The sequence below is a fragment of the Neomonachus schauinslandi genome, chromosome 7 (assembly GCF_002201575.2).
Source record: "Neomonachus schauinslandi chromosome 7, ASM220157v2, whole genome shotgun sequence".
Classification (NCBI taxonomy): Eukaryota; Metazoa; Chordata; class Mammalia; order Carnivora; family Phocidae; genus Neomonachus; species Neomonachus schauinslandi.
The window spans coordinates 44,778,579-44,800,867 of record NC_058409.1 but is presented as its reverse complement, the minus strand read 5'-3'; positions in this window follow the sequence as shown (position 1 = coordinate 44,800,867).

The window sequence follows — 22,289 nt, the reverse complement described above, 5'->3', positions numbered from 1 at the left end:
TCAATAAATTAAGAAGATTGAAATCATAACATGCATGTTTTTCTTGAGTGCATAACCTGTCTGTTTTTATTGACAACTATCTGGATTCCCCATTTCTGTTTTCTGTTCACCTTTTCTAACTTAATAACACTATCTTGGCCTCTTATCATAGATGGTCTGCTTATCTGGAAAATGTTGTTACACTATCTGAATGCTAGACATGCTTGGTAAACTGATTATTACCTTTGCATCTTCAGCTGGGGTATTCCCTGAGTTTGTAGGTAAGTCTGATTCTAGGCTCTGGTATCCCCATCCATGGCCAGATACATCCTGAGATAAGAGGAAATACACCCACATCTCTCTAAAGTAGCAACTCAGGACCTCTACCTAGGGTGACCATTCATCCTGAGTTGTCTGAGACTGCCCAGGGTGTTTATGAACACTGCTCTCTCTCATTCCCAGCCACTTGGAGATAGCCTCCTTGCCACTACCAGCCATGTGGTCCCCACTTGATAACATTCATATTCGTCCCCCAGGTGTTATCTCTCAATGGCCCCAAGGCTGCAAATACCAACTCTCCAAAGTATTGCTGTACTCTCCAGATTCCTCAGTATACCCTTGACACATTTTGAGCAAAGAAATTTGGGGACAATGATCGTTTTTATTCTACCTTTTCCAACACATGTTTATTGTTGATTAGCACTGTGCTGGTCACTAGGGCTACAATGGTTTGTGAAGATGGACATAGTAACTGCTTCCAAAGAGCTGAGAGTTTAGTGAGAAGAATATCTAACATTTACTGATAGTATTCCAGGAATTATGCTAAATATGTTATCTGTGTTTGCTCCTTCATCGTTACAAGACCAGGAGATAAGCATTTGTATTGTCACTACTTTATAATGTGTTGTAGTATAATGAATAATGACCACTCAAAAATTTTAGGTCCTAATTCCAGGAACCTGCAAATGTTACCTTATAAAGGAAAAGACTCGTTGCAGATGTGATTAAGTCAAGGTTCTTGACATGGGGAGATTATCCTAGATTATCTACGTGTGTTCTAAATCCAATCATAAGTAATTACTGTAAGAGAGAGGCAGAGGGAGATTTCACACAAGAGAGAGAAGGAAAGGGATGTAAAGACAGGCAGAGTTTGAAAGGATGCCACCACAAACCAAGGAATCTGGAAAATACCAGTAACCAGCAGAAGCTAAAAGAGGCAAAAAACAAATTCTCCCCCAAGAGCCTAAGGAAGCATGGCCACACCAACCCCTTAATTTTGGAATTCTGGTCTCCAGAACTGTGGGACAGTAAAATTCTGTTTGCCATGTTTGTAATAATTTGCTATGGCAACCACAGAAAAATAATATAGCTGGGAAACTGAGGCTTAGTGAACTAATTTGTCTAAGGTCACATTTTCCAGAAATTTATAGAGCTGGGATTAGAACTCAAGGAAATGTCTCCAGAACTCTCTCTTGGCTACCAGGGTAAAGCACTCACTCTAACAATTTATCTTCTGGGCAGCAAATCCATGATGTCTGTGTCCCAGAATCTCAAAAAATGTTTTATACAAGAGTTTATTCAGGCAGCCTTTCTTCCTACAGTTAGGTAGAAATCACGGGGGCTGAGCTGATATATGCGAGCAATCCCTTCCATACTCTCCATGCTTCTTCTCTTCCACTGGCTCCGTGTTTTTTCCATGTGTGTCCTCTCTCCTTCCACCAAAAGAAAATTCTCATGAGAGTAGACCCTTGCAAATCAACTTCTAGTGGGCCCACCAACAGTTCCATAATTAGGTAAAAGAATGAGTTCTAACGGTAATGCCTTAGATTTATATTACCTGTCAAAAATGTATCTTCAGATAATAAATAAACTCCCTAGGTAGATAAATATTAGATAAAGAAGGAAAATAGAAAACCAGTCATAGGAACATTCTCAAAGTAACTAAGCTACTCTCTGTATTCTCTCCTTAATAGTGTATTTTACCTGTTTCTGTATGTCCAATATATTCAAGATCTCACCTGTGATGCAATTATTCCACTGCATCCACCTATACTTTCCAATTTAGTCAACTGACCATTTCTTCAAAGAACATCACTGAAATATGCATAATGCAGAATATTTTTGAGGAAACTTTGCACAACTGAGAATCACTTTTTTTTATCGCTGTTAACAGAGAACTGATATGAAGTGTCTCTCTAGAGTAACAGATTCAATTTTGTGAAACATTAGGAAAACCAGAAATAGTTCAATGTTTCTGAATATGGAGGAAAGGGCTTCATTCTACATCATCTTGGGCTCTGAGCTCAACAGACATATCTGATTGCCTCTGAATGTAATGTTGCAGCACACAGAGATATTTTTTTATTTCATACATCATTTATAACTTCTATAGCAATTCTACAAAACCAATACACATTATTCTTCCAAACCAAAGAAGCACTATCCTGATTTTGTTATTCTACTGGTCGCTGGGCCTTCCGTTCAAGCATAAATAGCTTACATTTCTTTCTATAAAGAGTGCCGACAAGTTTTCAAAACACCATCATGCAATTTTATCTCAGCCTGCACTCTCCTCTCGTTGCTTCTTTATTTCCTTTCTCCTTCCACCTTTAATTACAGGTGTTTCCTCAGGTTTAACTCCTAGCCCTTTCCTTTTTCTATATACACAGTTGTCTTTCTTGCAACCGTGGTGACACCTGTGGTCTCAAATGTCACCTGTACTCAAAATTCTCTCCTACATCTGATTTAAAAAAAGAAAAATTTTTAAATAAATAGAACTCAAGGTATCTCGAACATGATTGTGCTTAAAAGGAAACAAAAGTGGCACTGACCCCATTGAAGTCAAGAACAAGGTAAACACAGTAAATAATTCCACTGTCATTTTTACATTGTTCTGGAGGAACTAGCCCACACAATTAGGCAAGACAAACAAATGAGATGCATAAAAATTATAAAGGGGAAGGTAGAATTATCTCTCTTCCAGGTGCCATGAATCCGCAGGACCATCATGCTTCACTACCCCAGGGACCATCACCACTACTATAGTCTGGTTGTGCAGTGTAGAAAACTGGCATGACTGCACACCTGGAAAACCAAGAGAATCTACTGAAAAACTATTATAAAAGTAAGACAATTTAGTAAGGTGGCTTAAAAAAAATACAGAAAACAATAGCTTTCATGTATAAAACATCAGTAGTTAGAATATGTAATGGTAGACAAAGAATAGCAACAAAAAACTATTAAAGACATAGGAATAAACCTAACATGGAAAGGGTAACATAAGACTTCTGGTTTCCAGTCCAGCATATAAGGAGCTCAAAGTTGTCACTCTGCCCTAACAAGTAAAAAGCTGAACAAACTGAAATTCAGCAACTCTTCTTAGATCTGTCAGAGAAATAAGTTAACAAGAACAAATCACTACCTCCCCACCACCCCCCCGCAAACGGAAGAGATACACAGGAGAATACAGAGAATCACAATTTAGCAGAGCAGAAACCCAGGAGAAGAAACTTCCCCAGAACAGAGTATCAAGGTAGGAAAACCCAAACTGTAACTGAAAAAATGTAGGAAATTCAGTGTACAAAAGTCTGAGAGCTAAAAACTCTAGGGGGCCAACTCATATGGAGGACCCCACAGTTTTGTGGGGTCTACCTCCAGGAGCCCTACCAGGTTCTCACAGTAAAAATCAGACAAAATATACCTTCCAGCGAGGGGAAAGGAAAAGTAATTATTTTTTATACACCAGAGAATTCCATTATTCTGAACAAAATCTGCCCTCAAGAGAAACTATTTTGCCAGACCCTAACCTACTGGGGTTTTGTCAGAGCCCAAGTGACCTAACTCCTAGAACTAATAAATGAATTCAATAAAGCTGTAGGATACAAAATCAATATGCAAAAATCAGTTGCATTTTTATATACTAATAATGAACTATCAGGAAGAGAAATTAAGAAAACATTTCCATTTGCAACTGCACCAAAAAGAACAAAATACTTAACAATAAACTTAACCCAGGAGGTGAAAGACTTATACAATGAAAATTCAAAGACACTTGTGAAAGAAACTGAAGAAGACACAAATAAATGGAAATACACTTCATGATCGTGAATTGGAAGAATTAATATTGTTAAAATATCCATACTATCCAAAGCCATCCACTGATTCACCCCAAACCCTATCAAAATTCCAATGGCATTTTCCACAGAAATAGAAAAAACAATCCTAAAATTTGAATGGAATCATACAAGAACCAGAAGAGATACAGGAATCTTGAGAAAGAAGAACAATGTTGGAGGCAATTATGTTTTCTGATTTCAAACTATATTACAAAGCTATAGTAATTACAACAGTATGGAAATGGCATTTAAAAAGACACATAGATCAATGTAACAGAATAGAGAGTCCAGAAATAAACCAACACAGACATGATCAATTAATTTACAACAAAGGAGCTAAGAATATACAATGGGGAAAGGACAGTCTCTCTGATAAATGGTACCGGGAAAAGTGGACAGCCACATGCATCTTACATGCATGCAATGCAGTCCATCATCTTACACTGTACACAAAAATCAACTCAAAATGGATTAAAGATTTGAATGTAAGATCTGGAACCATAAAACTCCTAAAAGAAAACATAGAGCTATCCTATAATCCAGTGATTCCACTTCTGGGTATGTATACAAAGGAAATGAAAACAGGATCTTGAATAGATACCTATACTCCCCATGCTTATTGCAGCATTATTCACAACAGCCAAGATATGGAAGCAAGCTGTGTCTGTCAATGGGTAAATGGATAAACAAGATGAGGTATATATGGGCAATGGAATATTATTGAGCTATGAGAAAGAAGGAAATTCTGCCATTTGCAACAACATGGATGGACCCTGAGAACTCAAGTGAAATAAATCAGAGAAAGACAAATACTATCTGATATCACTTATTTGTAGAATCTAAAAAAGCCAAACTCATAGAAACAGAAAGCAAAGAAGTGGTTACCAGGGGCTGGGAGTGAGGTGGGGGAAATGGGGAGATGTTGTTCAAAGGACAGAACAGCTTCCAGTTATGAGTAAGTTATGGAGATCTACTGTACACCATGGCAATTACAGTTAATAATACTATATTATATACTTTAAAGTTGCTAGGAGGGTAGATATTAAAAGTTCTCACCACACACATACAAAAAAAAAATGGTAACTGTGTGATGTGATGGAGATGTTAGCTAACACAATGGTAGTTGCCATTTTACAGTATTTAAATGTATCAAATCAACACCGTGTACAACTTAAATAACATTAAATATGAATTATATCTCAGTAAAGCTGGCCGGGGGGTGGGAGAGATGCTCTCACATTAGGCAAGTTGCAGAAAATGTGCAGATACAATCTTTGCCCGTTTTGCTTTCTCCACCTGTCATGCTCATAATGAAAAGCTTACATCAAAAGTTCAAGTCTCTTACGATGGACTCTGAAAAACAAACTGAGGGTTCTAGAGGGGAGGGTGTTGGGAGGATGGGTTAGCCTGGTGATGGGTATTAAAGAGGGCATGTTCTGCATGGAGCACTGGGTGTTATGCACAAACAATGAATCATGGAACACTACATCTAAAACTAATGATGTAATGTATGGTGATTAACATAACAATAAAAAATTTTTTTTAAAAAGTTCAAGTCTCTTATATTTCAATGCCTTCCAAAAATAAAAACATGGGAGTGATGGGGGACAGCAAAAATTTAATGTGCATGTACCCTGACACTGTTTATTGGCTATTCTATTTTATATTTGCAGGAGGGGTAAAATTGCTTAATAGCAAATACACAAGAGTATGTCTAGAAAATTAGTGTTTCCCAAAACAATATTAGGAATCTCTCTAGCTTCCTTGTGCAAGCAGAGATAGAATAATACCATTAGCTAGTTTATCTACTCCTGAAGAGACCGATGGCTTTATCTGGTCTATGTAGTTCAGAAAGAGAAAGTCCAGTGGCTCCCTTTTTTCTAATATTACATGTGAATTACAAGAACAAGCGTAAAAGGAGATTACTCCAAGGAAGGAAAAAGATCAAATGGTTAATAAAAATTCATTTGATAAGATAGCATTCACAAGTAATAATGTTAATTTCTAAGAAATTTAACATCCTCTTGAGATGACAATTATATTCTCAACATGAAGGAGAAAAAGAGAAAGATAAAAAGAGAGAGAAGTTCTGTATCAAAATGTATGACTAAATTAGATCTTTCAAGATTTGAAATGTAATTTGTGTTTTCATATCAGATAAACTTTTTTGATCTGGGGAGTCGCTATATAATTCAATCTATAGGTAATGTGTAACTTTTTTTTCTCAGTAGACCAGTTGTACTTTAAGAACACTTCTAACCAATTCAAAATTTTAGTCTGCTGGTTTAGTAAGTGTTTTTCAGAGCTGGTATTCATAAACATAATAGCCAAACATGATTGAAGGTGAGTGACAAAACTATTTTGATGACTGGTAGCACCAATACCAAGAGTAGACCATATTTGAAGTTTGAAAGTAGTACTTATAAGAGACAAGTGATTTGGACTTCACCAAAATGCAAGATAGAGGAAATTTATTTTTTCTTGAATAAGATGATTTCATACTTGTAGAAGGAAAAACTTTCCTGGAGACGCCCCTCATTAATTAAACTAATTTTACAGGGTGATGGTCCTTCAGACTTGAATAGGAAGGGAAAGTCACAGCCTATTTTCTCATTTTGACAAACTCTTTTCCCACACGTTACTTATTTCTGAAATCAGAATGTGATTTGCAGTGACGTGTAAATTGAGTGTATCTTTTACCCATGGTCCCCCTCCCTTGAAAAAGAGCTCCTATCAATTTGCTGATCACCGTGGAATGAAAAGGGACTTAAAATCCAAGAATACAGATGAACCTATTTGTAACCAAAAGGAACAGAGGTAGTTGATTTAGAAGAAGAATAAGCTGACAGAAAACAGTGGTAACGTCATTTCTTGCCCAAAGTGAGTTGTGCCTCAAGACACTGTCAGTCAGAATGGCACTTACTCTTCTTCCTCCTCCTCCTCCTCTCCGTTCTACTCCTCTCCCACCATATCACCTTCATCATCATCAGCCCTACCATTAATTGAACAACGGCTTGTAGCAGGCACTGTCCTGGTAACATCTTACCTTTACGTGAGTGATTTAAGGTGATGTGTCCTCAATCCCAGCTGCAACCTGGAATTTCAAGAGCTATAAAAAATATAGCCGTCCAGACCCATTACAGACCAACTATTTCAGAATCTGTTAGGGTGAGGCCTGGACATCCATATTCTTTACATCTCTCCAAGTGATTCTGATGCACAGTAAGTACATGTTTTTCTATACTGCTGCCAACCAGCAGCAAGCTCTTGGAACAGAAGCTACACTGACTCACATCATATTCTTTCCAATCAAAAGAGATAACACTTACCAAAATTTATAAAGCACAAGGGAAAAATAGCCTAATAAAAGGCACCACTTCCCTGATGTGTTTAAAAGAGAAGAAATGGGGCGCCTGGGTGGCTCAGTTGGTTAAGCGACTGCCTTCGGCTCAGGTCATGATCCTGGAGTCCCGGGATCGAGTCCCGCATCGGGCTACCTGCTCAGCAGGGAGTCTGCTTCTCCCTCTCCCGCTCCCCCCTCTTGTGCTCTTTCTCTCTCTCACTCTCTCTCTCAAATAAATAAATAAAATCTTTAAAAAAAAAAAAAAAAAATAAAAAAATAAAAGAGAAGAAATGACCATAGAATTAATAGGTTTGAAATGAATTCTTCTGAGAACCAGAATAACATTAGTAACTACTAGGACCTCAAGCACTCAACCCTGGACTCTAACTTTCAGTATATTTGTCATTTGACATAATTAGTGTCAAATTTTTAGTCACATCTAGCAGATAAAAGACGCTGGTAGCTAATTGCCACAGTAAAACCAAGTAACTATTTGGAACTCTGAAGTTCCATTCTCGATGACTCCAACTACTCCTGGAAATACACCCCCTTTACCATGAGACTCACTTTAAAAAGAAGGTGTCATCTTTTATTAGTATCCCTGCTCACCAACGGTGGCTCCTTGGCAGTGTGTGCCTCATAGAGTAACTTTCATCTATTTCCTACAGCAATAACCCTTTCCCAGAGAGACAAGCTAATAATTTCAGCTGCCCTGACATCAAATTCTCTTCTGCTAAAGTGGCTTCTCAGGAACACCAAAAAATCCCCAGATTCAAAAAGAGTGTGCTCTGTTTTCTCCTTTCTCTCACTTTGGAATATATTGACTTCCACATAGCTTGTCAGAGACCCTAGGGAGCACTTTGCTGGCACTCTGTTAGAAAATGGAGAGAGAAAACATATTTTCTTATTCTGATTATTTGCAGAGTAATGCAGTTTTAACATGTTCACTGGCAACACAGAACCTTTACGCAAAGGCTTTTATCCCACGTACAAAGTATGTGATGGCATCATCACGCATTCATTGAAGAGCTGCCCCCACAGATACCATATGCCTATTAGGCACTGGCCACGTGCTTGATCCCGCACGCAGATGCAGAACAGACACATTCTGTTCTCAATAGCTGCTACTCCATTCTCTTGTGATCAACACTTTTAATTTTCTTAGGGTAGAATTGTGGGCATGCTTAGAATACTTCTGTCTATAGGTCCACAATGGGAGAAGAGGTGCTGGTATACCATGGGTTGTCTTCCTCTGAAGCTGCATTTCATTGCTAATCAGAACAATAACAAATTCAACAAGCCATCATATACAGATAATGGTCTAGCTTCTCCTTCCACAATTTACTGAATACAAACCTTGCTCACTTACTTCCATCATTTTATCCGTGACTAGTTAGAGAAATATTTCAAAGGATGGTTTAAAGACAAATGTGTTGGAGAAATAAGGTTTAAATATTTACTTCTAATTATACTAGTGTCTGTGTTTTGGGCAAACAGTCATTAATCAAGAAGATACTCAGGAATTTCTAGGTCAAAACACAGTACATGAAGAAAACCAAACAGTTCTCAGCCATGGTCCTCTTCAAGGAACTTACAAGATAGTAAAAGAGACTTCTACCCTGAAAGTAATTGTTTTCAGAAATAGTTTGTATGGAAAACAGATGAAAAAGCTTAGCACTTGGTGACGTTCTTCATATGTCTGAGTCCTTTTTCATTACTATTAAAATAAGTTAAAATGTCTGGTGACACATAAAATACCTGAGACAAAAGAAGAGAATAATGTGTGTTAGCACAATGGCTGTTACCATAATGCAAATTAGCTTATATGGGAGAGATAAATGAAAGGATAATATCAGGATAGCATTAAAGTTGCACTGATTTATACATGTCTTTTTCTTTTTTAGCCCATTAATGATCTGTGCAAGGAAGTATTTGTAGATGAATTCACACAACGCTAACAAAGCAGAGTAAAAGGAGTAAAAGCAAGCTGCTCTGCGTGTGCCCCAGGTCCTTCTTCTTGACTCAGTAGTCAAGTATTTTGTCTTAGAAGACCTTGTTGTAGATTCTGTCAGATCTTGGACATTTTGTTCTTGTCTCTCTAACTCAGCAGCCTTGACCTTGCTTCATATCTTCCCCCACTCCCCCTCACAGTACCTTTTGTTTTGTTTTGTTTTTACGTAAAATCCTACATTTACTGCAGCATTTCTCATTTTTCAGAAATGGAAAGCGTCTTTTGAAACTATACTAAAAGTTATATTAAGACTATTCTTGTTTTCATTAGTGCTGTGGTCACAAAGTTGCATAGGTTTCTAATGATCTGCCCCAAACCCATTTTCCTTTTTAGTGCATGATTGTGCAGAATACGAGGTTTTCCAGGAACAGATATACAGGCCAAATGGGAACTCAAGGGAGGCAAATCGCTGGGTATTGGAAGAGGATCAGCAATGGTGTCATGGGTACACAGCCTGATTTAGACACCGAAGGAAGCGTAACACTCAATTAAGCAGAGAAGAGGCAAGAGATGGGAAGAACGGCAAGAGCAAAGAGGAAAAAGCCATCAATGTAAACCATGTGTGTAGAAATATGAGTAACATTAGGTCAAATAGGAGAAAAGTATTCTAAATTAGCATTGCCCAGAATATAAAGATTATAAAGACCTAAGATCCTCAAGTTTCTTCTTTAAAGAGTGAAGAGCCATTGGAGAGTTTGGGGGTAGGTGGGGGCTAGGGGAATGCCAAAGCAATTCTCCTTTGGTTCAGCAAGAGCTCTTGAACACATTCTTGTCTATCCCCATTCTTTCATGTTCAAAAACTGAGGTCCGGGTAGATGACTTATCTGTTCACATTCACATTTATTCACTACCAGTATCTCCTGGTTCCCAGGCCAAAGTTCTTAGGACTATACCCTTGTAGCACTAAAGGCATTTAAAAAATAATATGATGGGTACTGCAATAGTCAGTAGTCCATGACCTTGCCGGGTCTATGAGGTAGTAAAAGAAATAGAAGGTCGGAGCACCTGGGTGGCTCAGTCGTTAAGCGTCTGCCTTCGGCTCAGGTCATGATGCCATGGTCCTGGGATCGAGTCCCACATCGGGCTCCCTGCTCAGCGGGAAGCCTGCTTCTCCCTCTCCCACTCCTCCTGCTTGTGTTCCTGCTCTCGCTATCTCTCTCTGTCAAATAAATAAATAAAATCTTTAAAAAAAAAAAGAAAGAAAGAAATAGAAGGAAAGGAATTTTTTTTGTGCAACTCCAAGAAGAAAGGATCTGTATTTAGGTGCAGTGAATGACTAATGAGTGATCAGTGTTTGCTGAAGTAGTAACTTTATATATGTTATTCAGTATATAACAAAGTACCAGAGGTAATTCATATCTCTCTTTTGTGATACAACTATTAAAGTAGTACTTGGTAATACTTAGCAGGCATTTGCAGAGTTAAAATGCAGACAGTATGTGTGGCTCACCTCTGAAAATAAGATTGGAAAAAGGAACAGGAAAAGCTAAGTCACGCAAAGGATAGTGGAATTATTCCATGAAGCTGGACCAAGATAGAGTTCTACTCTGTTTTCCCCAGGAAGGGAGTTGCCAAGCGAGAAAACCCTTTCCTGCACATGATCTGGCTAGCTAGGAAGAGGGTCAGTGAAGACTCCCCAGGTGTTCAAGGAAGCCGATCCTTCACTGTCACATGTAGCATTTCAGAGCAATCAGACCCATTTGGATTTAGAGCTTTAACGGAAGATGCCACCTGGTGCAATGATCTAGTGATCTAGATCTAGACCTCACCAGAGTGGCATTTCCTTGGTGCAGTCTGGATTTTAAAGTCTAAAATTATTATTTTGTCAGTATACCCAAAGTTCATCATCCTTTAAGGAACTAATACTCTTCTCTCTTGTTAACCAGACTCATAAAACCCTGCTGCAATCACCAAAAGGCCAATGAGAGAAAGTGGACCACAATATCCAGGGTCACTCATCAATGCATACATTCTCTTTGATAATCCATTTAGGAAGTCAAACATAATCAGAAAATCGTGAGGTGTGCATGGAGGCAGAGGAAGGAGAACTATGCAAATGACCTTGAAGCCCATGGGTCAATGACAGCCTCAGGCACCCACATGCACATCCACAGAGATCTGCCGCGCGGGAGAGAACACTCTCGTTCACTGGTGAGGACTGAAGCAAACTGCTTTAAATTTTTTTTTTCCACGAACTGTTCCATAAACAACAACAAAACTCTGAGTTAGATTTTTGAGCAATTATAAGCAACTATGTAGGAGGTGCAATTAGAATCTTAACATGATAAATGGGTTAAAAATACTCAAAGCAAAACTTTACTTGGCTGAAAGTTCATGTTTGTTAAAACTATTCTATGAACTCTTTCCAAGTAATTTCAGATTAATATGATAACAGCTGCTAATTAGACTATGAAGGAAATTAGTGAATTAATTGCAGTTATCTTGGAAAAACAGTCTTCCAAAAGATTGTGGTGGGAGCGGGACTTGCTTAAAATTGCTATTTCAGTAACAGTTTAGCGAGTAATATAGTAAAACCTTATGGGAAGTCTGGAGAGAGAGAAACACACAAAAATATTAGAGAAAAAGCAAACTCTGTAATACTGCTTATAAATATGATTTACAAAAGAATATTAGATTAAAATACAAAAACAGATACTTCATTCAGTTGGATTTATTTAAAGTGTACTATTAAAATTAATGGCACAAATATGTACATCCAGTTAAAAACCATACATAGCCTCTGCAAAATCTCATAATGTGACGTTTGACCAGATGTTTTTATCATTTCTCTAAGCTTGACTTGGACCTTTCAGGTGTTTTCAAAGTTTTCATCTGTCTAATTAAAACACGCTTCCACTTAAACTATTCTGATGTAATGATAAAAATATCAATAGAGAGGTGCCTGGATAGCTCAGTCGGTTAAGCGTCTGACTCTGGGTTCAGCTCAGGTCGTGAACTCAGGGTCGTGAGACTGAGGCCCATGTAGGGCTCTGTACTCAGCGCACAGTCTGCTTAATGACTCTCTCTCCCTCTCCCTCTGCCCTTCGCCCTCTGCCTCAGATGAATAAATAAATCTTTTTTTAAAAATCAGTTTAAGGTAATGAGCTCTGCTGTCTGCTAATGAGGTCAGGATACCCACTCTGCCAGAAAACTTCAAGATCTCTGGAGGAATTTTCTGTGAACAAAGGGGTTAATGGGATGATTTAGCAAAGTGCCTAATTTCGTTGCTGTTTCCAAGAGTTTTGGATTTTCCTTGTGGCTCTGACCTTAGAATGGGTCCATTCCCTTATAGATCCTTTTATTCATCTTCATACTGACTCTTTATCACAGCAATATTACTGTGGGGCTGGTCTTCCTGAGTACAGGGAAAATGGCTGTGTTGCAGGGATGAGTAGATACGTGGGTACAACACATACATGAGAGAAAATAAAATCACAGAGGAAAATCCAAATCTAGCTTTGTCCCTCTCTCAATTAGAAAGAATTCTGACTGTCAGATTAACTCATCCTACTATTTTTCTGATCTGAATTGCTTCCATGTGGAAGTTGATAGTTTCTTTCTTTCTTTTACTTTTTTAAAATAAACAAAATTTTTAAATTTTTGGTTTTTTCCATCCTTATCCCAGTTTGGGCTAAACTTTTCTCTCCTAGATATTCATACAATTTTTCAATTCTTGTTTTCAATTACTCCTTTCATTTATTTACAAATATAACATAGAGATAGTTTCTAGGCAATAGGACTAGAGAACTGTGCTAAAGATTGGTAAAAATATAAAGGTGTAAGACACAGTCTCTAGCTTCCAAATGTTATACTCTAAGCAGCAAGAGAAAACAGGCCCATAGTACAGTTAAAGAGCAACAACAACAAATGACGATTCAAATACATTCTAATCCACCAATGCTTAGGGAGTGTGGAAAGCACTGCTAGAACTCAAGCCCTGAGAAGATGGGCGTGGGCAAGGCGGGGATCCCAGCAGTGTGGGATGGAGCCACGAGAGCTTAATTTGGGGTGGTGGACCTTTCCACCCTGCCAAATTCCCAGTGAAGGCTAGACTACAACACCATCCACTCCTTAGTGTGGAACAGAGGGCGAGAGGCTGAACTCAGAGAGCTAGATCATCTAGTTCAAACCCTAGATCTGCTACTTAACAACTACTGGCAAGTAATCTAACTTCACTATCAACTGGTTTCCTCATCAGTAATAAGGTTTGCCAAGTATAAAATCAGTTAATATATGTAAAATACTAAATACTGTGCCTTACACAGCATAAGCACTATATACACATGTGCTATTACTACCATTATTAATTGCTGCTGATGCCAGGGCTTCTAAAAGCACATGTAAGTTTCTAGAAACACCCCTGGCCACAGAGGTGTGTATCTAGTCTTGAATCACAAGACTTATCACTCCCCGTTTTCAGGAAGCAGATTCAATCAGCACAAAGTTATTTTTGGCGAAGGGAGTTTATAGGAATGTAAGTGGGAGGGAGGAAGAAACAAAGAAAAAGTGGTGATGGTGATCACATCTCCTCCAATTTCAGATCATACTTTCCAAACCAGCCTGAACTATGATCCCTTGAGCTTTGATTTAGTAACAGAATGTGCTAAAAAAAAAAAAAAAAAAAAAATTTCACGCACACACATAGATTTTAATGGCTTAAAAAAACCCAAATTTGTTACTTTAGAAAAATGAATGTAGTGCATTTTCAGTAATATTATCGCCACAGGCTCTGATGGCTCAGTCCACACATAAGCAGTAGTTGCCTTCTACGGTGATATGGCTTCTCTGCACTAACTCCCATCAGGCCGAAAAACATTAGGGCAGGTTAAGTAAAGACTGAATTGTTGCACAGAGGGACATTTACTCATCAGCTCCCACTGATCTCTTCTGTGCCTGTTTCCTGGGCAACCTTCTTGGTGAAGCTTTATTGATCTGATTCAAAGTTTCCTGAGGAATCCAACTCATATCAACATCATTCTGACTTGATGTACCCATCTCTACCTTCTGTATGGGTCTCTTGCGCTTTCTAGATTCCAGGAGTTGGTAGATTATGTTTTGATAAATCCAAAAATTCTAAACTAATTTTTTCCAAATAGTTTTTTTGCCCCCACCATCTTACTTTGTGTATTAATTTCAAAAGCTGCCTCAAAAGCACCACTTGTTTTTCTAAGTGAATTTCTCATTTGTATTTAAAACTATGTCTCACTTTTCATCCTTGATGAATACCAGTAAGATGCTTTAACTTATCACTATGAGTCCCAGCAAACTGCCACAGACTTTGCTCTCACATGCTCTGACTAGCATTTAGAAGCATAGTTAGTGGCAGCTGGACAGAGGCTTTTTGGTAACAGCTGGGTTGGGTATTGTTTTGATATTTGGCATCAATGCCTCAAATTGTGTTTTTTGTTGAAACATATGGAGGAAGAACTCAAGAGCTAGGAGAGCCCATGAGCTAGAAAGGTAGGGCATGCTCAGATACAGATGAGAGCTATAATCAATAGTAAATGCTGGTGCAGGAAGAGGGGGTAATAAGTTGGAAATCAAATCTCTGTTTACTTTAAATGTGCATCTCAGATACCTCAGAATGAACCTAACCAAAGAGGTAAAGGATCTATACTCTAGGAACTACAGAACACTCTTGAAAGAAATTGAAGAAGACAAAAAAAGATGGAAAAATATTCCATGCTCATGGATCAGAAGAATAAACATTGTTAAAATGTCTTTGCTACCCAGAGCAATTTATACCTTCAATGCCATCCCGATCAAAATTCCAATGACATTTTTCAAAGTGCTGGGACAAACAATCCTAAAATTTGTATGAAATCAGAAAAGACCCCGAATCGCCAAGGACATGTTGAAAGAGAAAAACAAAGCTAGGGGCATCACATTGCCCGATTTCAAGCTATATTACAAAGCAGTGATGACCAAGATGGCATGGTACTAGCACAAAAACAGACATATAGACCAATGGAACAGAATAGAGAACCCAGATATGGACCCTCAACTCTATGGTCAAATAATCTTCGACAAAGCAGGAGAAAATATGCAATGGAAGAAAGACAGTCTCTTCAATAAATGGTGCTGGGAAAATTGGACAGCTATATACAGAAGAATGAAACTCGACCATTCTCTAACACCATACACAAAGATAAACTCAAAATGGATGAAAGACCTCAATGTGAGACAGGAATCCATCAAAATCCTAGAGGAGAACATAGGCAGTAACCTCTTTGACATCGCCCACAGCAACTTCTTTCAAGATACATCTCCAAAGGCTAGTGAAACAAAAGCAAAAATGAACTTTTGGGACTTCATCAAGATAAAAAGCTTCTGCACAGCAAAGGAAACGGTCAACAAAACAAAGAGGCAACCCACAGAATGGGAGAAGATATTTGCAAATGACACTACAGATAAAGGGCTGGTATCCAAGATCTATAAAGAACTTCTCAAACTCAACACCCAGAAAACAAATAACCAAGTCAAAAAATGGGCAGAAGACATGAAAAGACACTTCTCTGAAGAAGACATACAAATGGCTAACAGACACATGAAAAAATGTTCATCATCATTAGCCATCAGGGAAATTCAAATCAAAACCACACTGAGATACCACCCTACACCAGTTAGAATGGCAAAAATTGACAAGGCAAGAAACAACAAATGTTGGAGAGGTTGTGGAGAAAGGGGAACCCTCTTACACTGTTGGTGGGAATGCAAGTTGGTACAGCCACTTTGGAAGACAGTGTGGAGGTGCCTCGGAAAATTAAAAATAGAGCTACCCTATGACCCAGCAATTGTACTACTGGGTATTTACGCCAAAGACACAGATGTAGTGAAAAGAAGGGCCACATGCACCCCAATGTTCATAGCAGCAAAGTCTGCAATAACCAAACTGTGAAAAGAGCCGAGATGCCCTTCAACAGATGAATGGATAAAGAAGACGTGGTCCATATATACAATGGAATATTAGCCATCAGAAAGGATGAATACCCAACTTTTACATCAACATGGATGGAACTGGAGGAGATTATGCTAAGTGAAATAAGTCAAGCAGAGAAAGTCAATTATCATATGGTTTCACTTATTTGTGGAACATAAGGAATAGCATGGAGGACATTAGGAGAAGGAAGGGAAAAATGAAGCAGGAGAAATCGGAGGGAGAGATGAACCATGAGAGACTATGGACTCTGAGAAACAAACAGGGTTTTAGAGGGGAGGGGGAGGGGGGATGGGTTAGCCCGGTGATGGGTATTAAGGAGGGCACGTTCTGCATGGAGCACTGGGTGTTATACGAAAACAATGGATCGTGGATCACTACATCAAAAACTAATGATGTAATGTATGGTGACTAACGTAATAAAACAAAATTTTAAAAAATAAATAAAGGTGCATTTCAACATCACAAACATGTGTCATTCTGTTAAGGGGACCTACATAGTTCAACTAACCTGAAATAAGTAGCATGTGGAACACTTCAGAAGAAAGGTGAAACAAAAATCAAAAGTCTCATTGTTGTCAACATCATAACAATAGAAGCAGTATGTGTGCTATGTAACGAGTACTTTGAAATGAGTTTCAGATCTCAAGAAAGCTGATATATTTTATCGGACACCTCTTAAGAGTCCTGTATATAAAGCTATAATCATAACAAAATCAAGAGTAAAGTGAGTTCCCATAGGAGAGAGTAAAGAGGAACAGATGAAGGAAATGAAAGGAACCAAATGAGAAGGGCAAGTTAATAAACACAACAGAATTAGACAGAGATACTATTTTCCTTTGTAGCTAAGGGTTACCAGTAGGCAGACTAGAACGGGTTTCTCCTCACCCTCTTTTGAAGCTCAGCATTCCTATTTCAATTGCTGAAACCACTAAAAATAAGTGAGAACACTACAAATCTAACATACCCTTCAAAAGTCTTCAGAATAAGACAGAATATAGAATTTGAATCCTGGATTTACTGGATTCTAGGGATGTGTGTGGCCATGGGAGATGTAAAGAGGGAGTAGACACAATGAGGAAAAAATATCCAAAAGAATGTAGAAAAGAAAAAACATAATAACAAGACAAATAGAAAACAGATAATAATACAGCAGGCAAATAGTTAACAACAACAACAACAAAATGATGTAGCTACCCTAATAGCACATAAAATAAGTTTTTAGACAAAATACAAAACCACAATTAAAAATGGTTGCTACATAATAATACAATGTTCATCTTACTCATGCATACCTAATCACATTGCCTTACAGTAGATACAAGAAAAACTGACAGAAATACTATGGAAAAAAAATCACAGTGGGGGATTTTCACACACTCCTCTCTTTTTGATCAAATAAGCTAAATATAATCAGGAAGGATAAAATTAATTTAAACAGTACCACTGCAAGTTTGATGATGATGAACATATATGGGATATCAAACACAAGATTTGGAGAATAAACCTTTACTTTCAAAGTACATGCGCAACTCGCCAACATTTGACCACATACTTCACCAACAAAGGAATGAAGTTAGAAATCAATAATAGGAAGACACCTCAGAAAGAAAGCATAGAACATTTCTAATCTATGAGGAAGTGAGAAAAAATCATAATGGGTATTAGAATCTGCTTATACTGAATGATGATTAATACAAGTTTCGCAATTCAAAACATGAAGGATACATATAAGGCAGTACTCAAGGGGAAATGCACACTTTTAAAAGCTTACATTAGAGAACTAAGTCTCAGAATTAATGAGAAAGCTATCCTATCTGATAAGGTAAAAAGAAGCAGTATAATCAATCTTTAAAAAGTTACGGTGGCAGAACTTCTCGCTAGCAGCCTGTCAAAAGTTCAGCAAATTCTACCCCCAAAGAAACAAGTATAAAATGGCAACATTGTCTAAATCAGCTGCAGCAGGACTCTGGAAACTGACTAAAAGCAAACAACAAATGAAGACACCTGTATTGATGAAATACCTCTAGAAAGGTGGATAAGGACATGTCAGTCTGAGGTCTCTGCAGCTGGGACTGCTCCAGCCACCACTCCTTAGCTCACTTAGTAAGAATGAAAGTTTTAGCAGCATGGGGCTGGGCATGAATCCAGGGAAAGGATTTGATTTGGGGTAGAAGAGGAAAAGCCCTGCCTGACACATTGACAGTAAAAGTTATCAGACTTGGTAGGAAACAAAATCTACAGATCTGTAGCCTGGATGTGTAGTTCTGGCAAGGGTAAGTGACAGACCACCAGAAATTTAATGGGGAGATGCTGGAAATGAGAGACCCATAGGAGGGCTGGATGTGCTCTCTCCCCATCCTGGATCTCTGTGAAAATATGTACACATGCAAGGGAACTCCAAAAGAGCCAAGCATAAAATAAAAGCCCAGGCCGACTTGACGACTGGCTGAACTTTAAATGAACCCAACATATCCAACCAGATCTGCAGAGGGTGGATGACTTACACATTTGAGGTGTGTGAGCAGAATCTCTGCCCAAATCACTGACTTGTCATCAAGCTACATAAACACAGGAGTGACCTCTAGGAAGTCAGGCTCTAAAATAAGAAAAGCACAAACAACCCACTAGGATGATTATAATTAAAAAGACAGATAACGACAAGTGTCAGGGAAAAAATGTGAAGAAACAAGCGTCTTCATATACTGCTGGTAGAATTGTAAATGGTGCAGCTGCTTTGGAGAACAGTCTGGCAATTTCTCAAAAATTTAAACACAGAGTTATCATATATCCCAGAAATTCCACTTCTAGGTATATACCCAAGAAAAATGAAAACCTAAGTGGAGTAGCCCCCCGTTATCCAGGCTTCCTCCTACTGCAGTTTCAGTTCTATGTGGTCAATCATGGTCTGGAAGCGAATGATGTCCTTTCTGTTGTATCATCAGAAGGTCAATAGTAACCTAATGCTACATCACAATGCCCATGTCATTCACCTCACTTCATCTCATCACTCAGGTCTTTTGTCATCTTACATCATCACAAGAAGAAGAGGGGTGAGGACAGTACAACAAGATACTTAGAGAAAGGCCACATTCACATAACTTTTATTACATTATATTGTTATAATTATTTGATTTTATTATTGGTTATTGTTATTAACCGCTTACTGTGCCTAGCTTATAAATTACACTTCATCATAGGTACGGATATATAGGAAAAACATAGTATATATATATATAGGGTTAAATCCTATCAGTAGTTTTAGGCATCTGCTGGGAGTCTTGGGACATATCCCCTGCAGATAACTGGGAACTATTATACACACAAAAACCTGTATGCAAATGTTCATAGCAACACTGTTCAGAACAGCCAAAAAGTAGAAACAACCTACTGATGAATGGATAAATAAAATGTGTCATATTTATATAATGGAATAGTATTTGGCAATAAAAAAGAATTACTAATATATGCTACAATATGGGTGAGCCTTGAAAACCTTATGCTAAGTGAAAGAAGCCAATCATAAAGGACCATATCATTTATGTGAACTCTCCAGAACAGGCCAATCTATAGAGACAGATAGATTAATGGTTGCCTAGGGGTAGGGAACAGGGAAGTTTGGGGGGAAATGGGGAGTAACTGATGATACATACAGGGTTTCTTTTAAAGATGATGAAAATGTCCTAAAAATTGACTGTGGTCATAGTTGTACAACTGTATGAATATACTAAAAATTATTTACTTGTACACTTCAAATAGGTGAATTGTATGTTGTGTTACTTATATTTCAATGAGACTGTTCTTTTCTAAAAATCAAAGTAAAGCAATAAACTTAACACCACAAAAAAATAGTAATAATGGGGCACCTGGGTGGCTCAGTTGGTTAAGCGTCTGCCTGCGGCTCAGGTCATGATCCCAGAGTCCTGGGATCGAGCCCCACATCGGGCTCCCTGCTCAGCGGGGAGCCTGCCTCTCCCTCTGCCTCTGCCCCTGTTCTTGCTTGCTCTCTCTCTCCAATAAATAAATAAAATATTTTTTAAAATATTAATAACACAAACTAAGCAGAAACAGCAGCAGCCATACACCACAGGGGAAATAGATTTACACAATTTAAGTCCAAATAAGTTACTAAGAACAATAACAAAGCCATCAGGAAAAAATCCAGAGTTGCTACAATATCCAGTTTTTAATTATAACAACAAGAAATCAAGCACACCAAAAAACAGAGCAAAACAAAGCAAAACAAAAAAAACACTGTGACCTCAACAAAGGAAGAAAAAGGCAGTCAGTAAAACCAACATTGATGTTGGATTTAATTTTTTTTAAACATTTTTATTTATTTATTTGACAGAGAGAGAAGGAGAAAGGGAGAGCACAGCAGGGGGAGTGGCAGGCAGAGGGAGAAGCAGACTCCCTGCTGAGCAGGGAGCCCGATGCGGGGCTCGATCCCAGGACCCCGGGATCATGACCTGAGCCAAAGGCAGATGCTTAACCGACTGAGCCACCCAGGTGCCCCAACACTGAAGTTGGATTTAGCAGAAAAAAAATTTCAAAGTGGGTGGGGCACCTCAGTGGCTCAGTCGGTTAAATGTCTGACTCTTGATTTCGGCTCAGGTCATGATCTCAGGGTGGTGAGATCAGCCCCTAATGAGGCTCCCCACTCTGTAGGGAGTCTGCTTGAGATTCTCTCCCTCTCCCTCTGCCCCTACCCCCCATGCTCTCTCTCCAAAATAAATAAGTATACCTAAAAAAACATTCTAAGTGGTGATTACAAATACACTCAAAGAATTAAAGAATACTATATGCAAGAATTAAAGGGATAATACTATGACAAGAGTCAACAAATAAGGAATTTCAACAGAGAACTCAAAAACTACAAAATGAACCAAATGGATATACAGGTGAAAAGCACAATAACTGAAATGAGAATTCTACTAGATGGACACAACAGCAAGTTTAAAATGGCAAAAAAAATTGGGAAACTTGATACTAGATCAACGAAAATAATCTAATCCAATTTGAGAAAGAGAAAGTAAGATTGAAAAGAATGATCAAAGATTTAGGAGATAACATCAAGAATACCAACATACATGAAATCGAAATCCCAAAAGGAGAGAGAAAGGTATTTCAAAAAATATTTGAAAAAGTAATGGCCAGGGCACTTGGGTGGCTCAGTTGGTTAAGCGTCTGCCTTTAGCTCATGTCATAATCCCAGAGTCCTGGGATGGAGCCCAGCAGGGAGCCTGCTTCTCCCTCTCCCTCTGCCACTCCCCCTGCTTGTGCTCTTTCTCTCACACACTCTCTCTCTCATAAATAAATAAAATCTTTTTTAAAAAAGTAATGGCCAAATACAGCTATTAAAAGCATTAATTTGTTGAAAAATATTTTTCTACAGATCCATAAAGTTCCCTGAATTTCATGAATTCTAAGAAGGACAAATATAAAGAGATCCTAGATAACATATTATACTGCTGAAATTCAAAAAAAAAAAAGAGGAAAAGAGGAAAAGCAGCAAGATAAAAGTGAGTCAGTATGCACAGGAAAACACGTGTGATTAACAGGTGACTTCTCTTCATAAATAATGGAGACCATATGGCAGCAGAAGAAATATTTAAAGCGCTAGGAAAACAAACAGTCAAGCAATAATTCTGCACTCAGGAAAACTATTATTTCAAAAATGAAGGCAAAATCAATACATTTCAGATTCTAGAAATATTTTTTTAAAACATAAAATTCAATCCCAAAAGAATATGTTCTGAGGATTTAATGTACAGCATGGTACTGCAGCCTTTGCTATGAATAAGATATTGTATACTTGAAAGCTGCTGAGAGTAGATCTTAAGCATTATCATCACAAGAAGGAAGGAAGGAAGGAAGGAAGGAAGGAAGGAAGGAAGGAAGGAA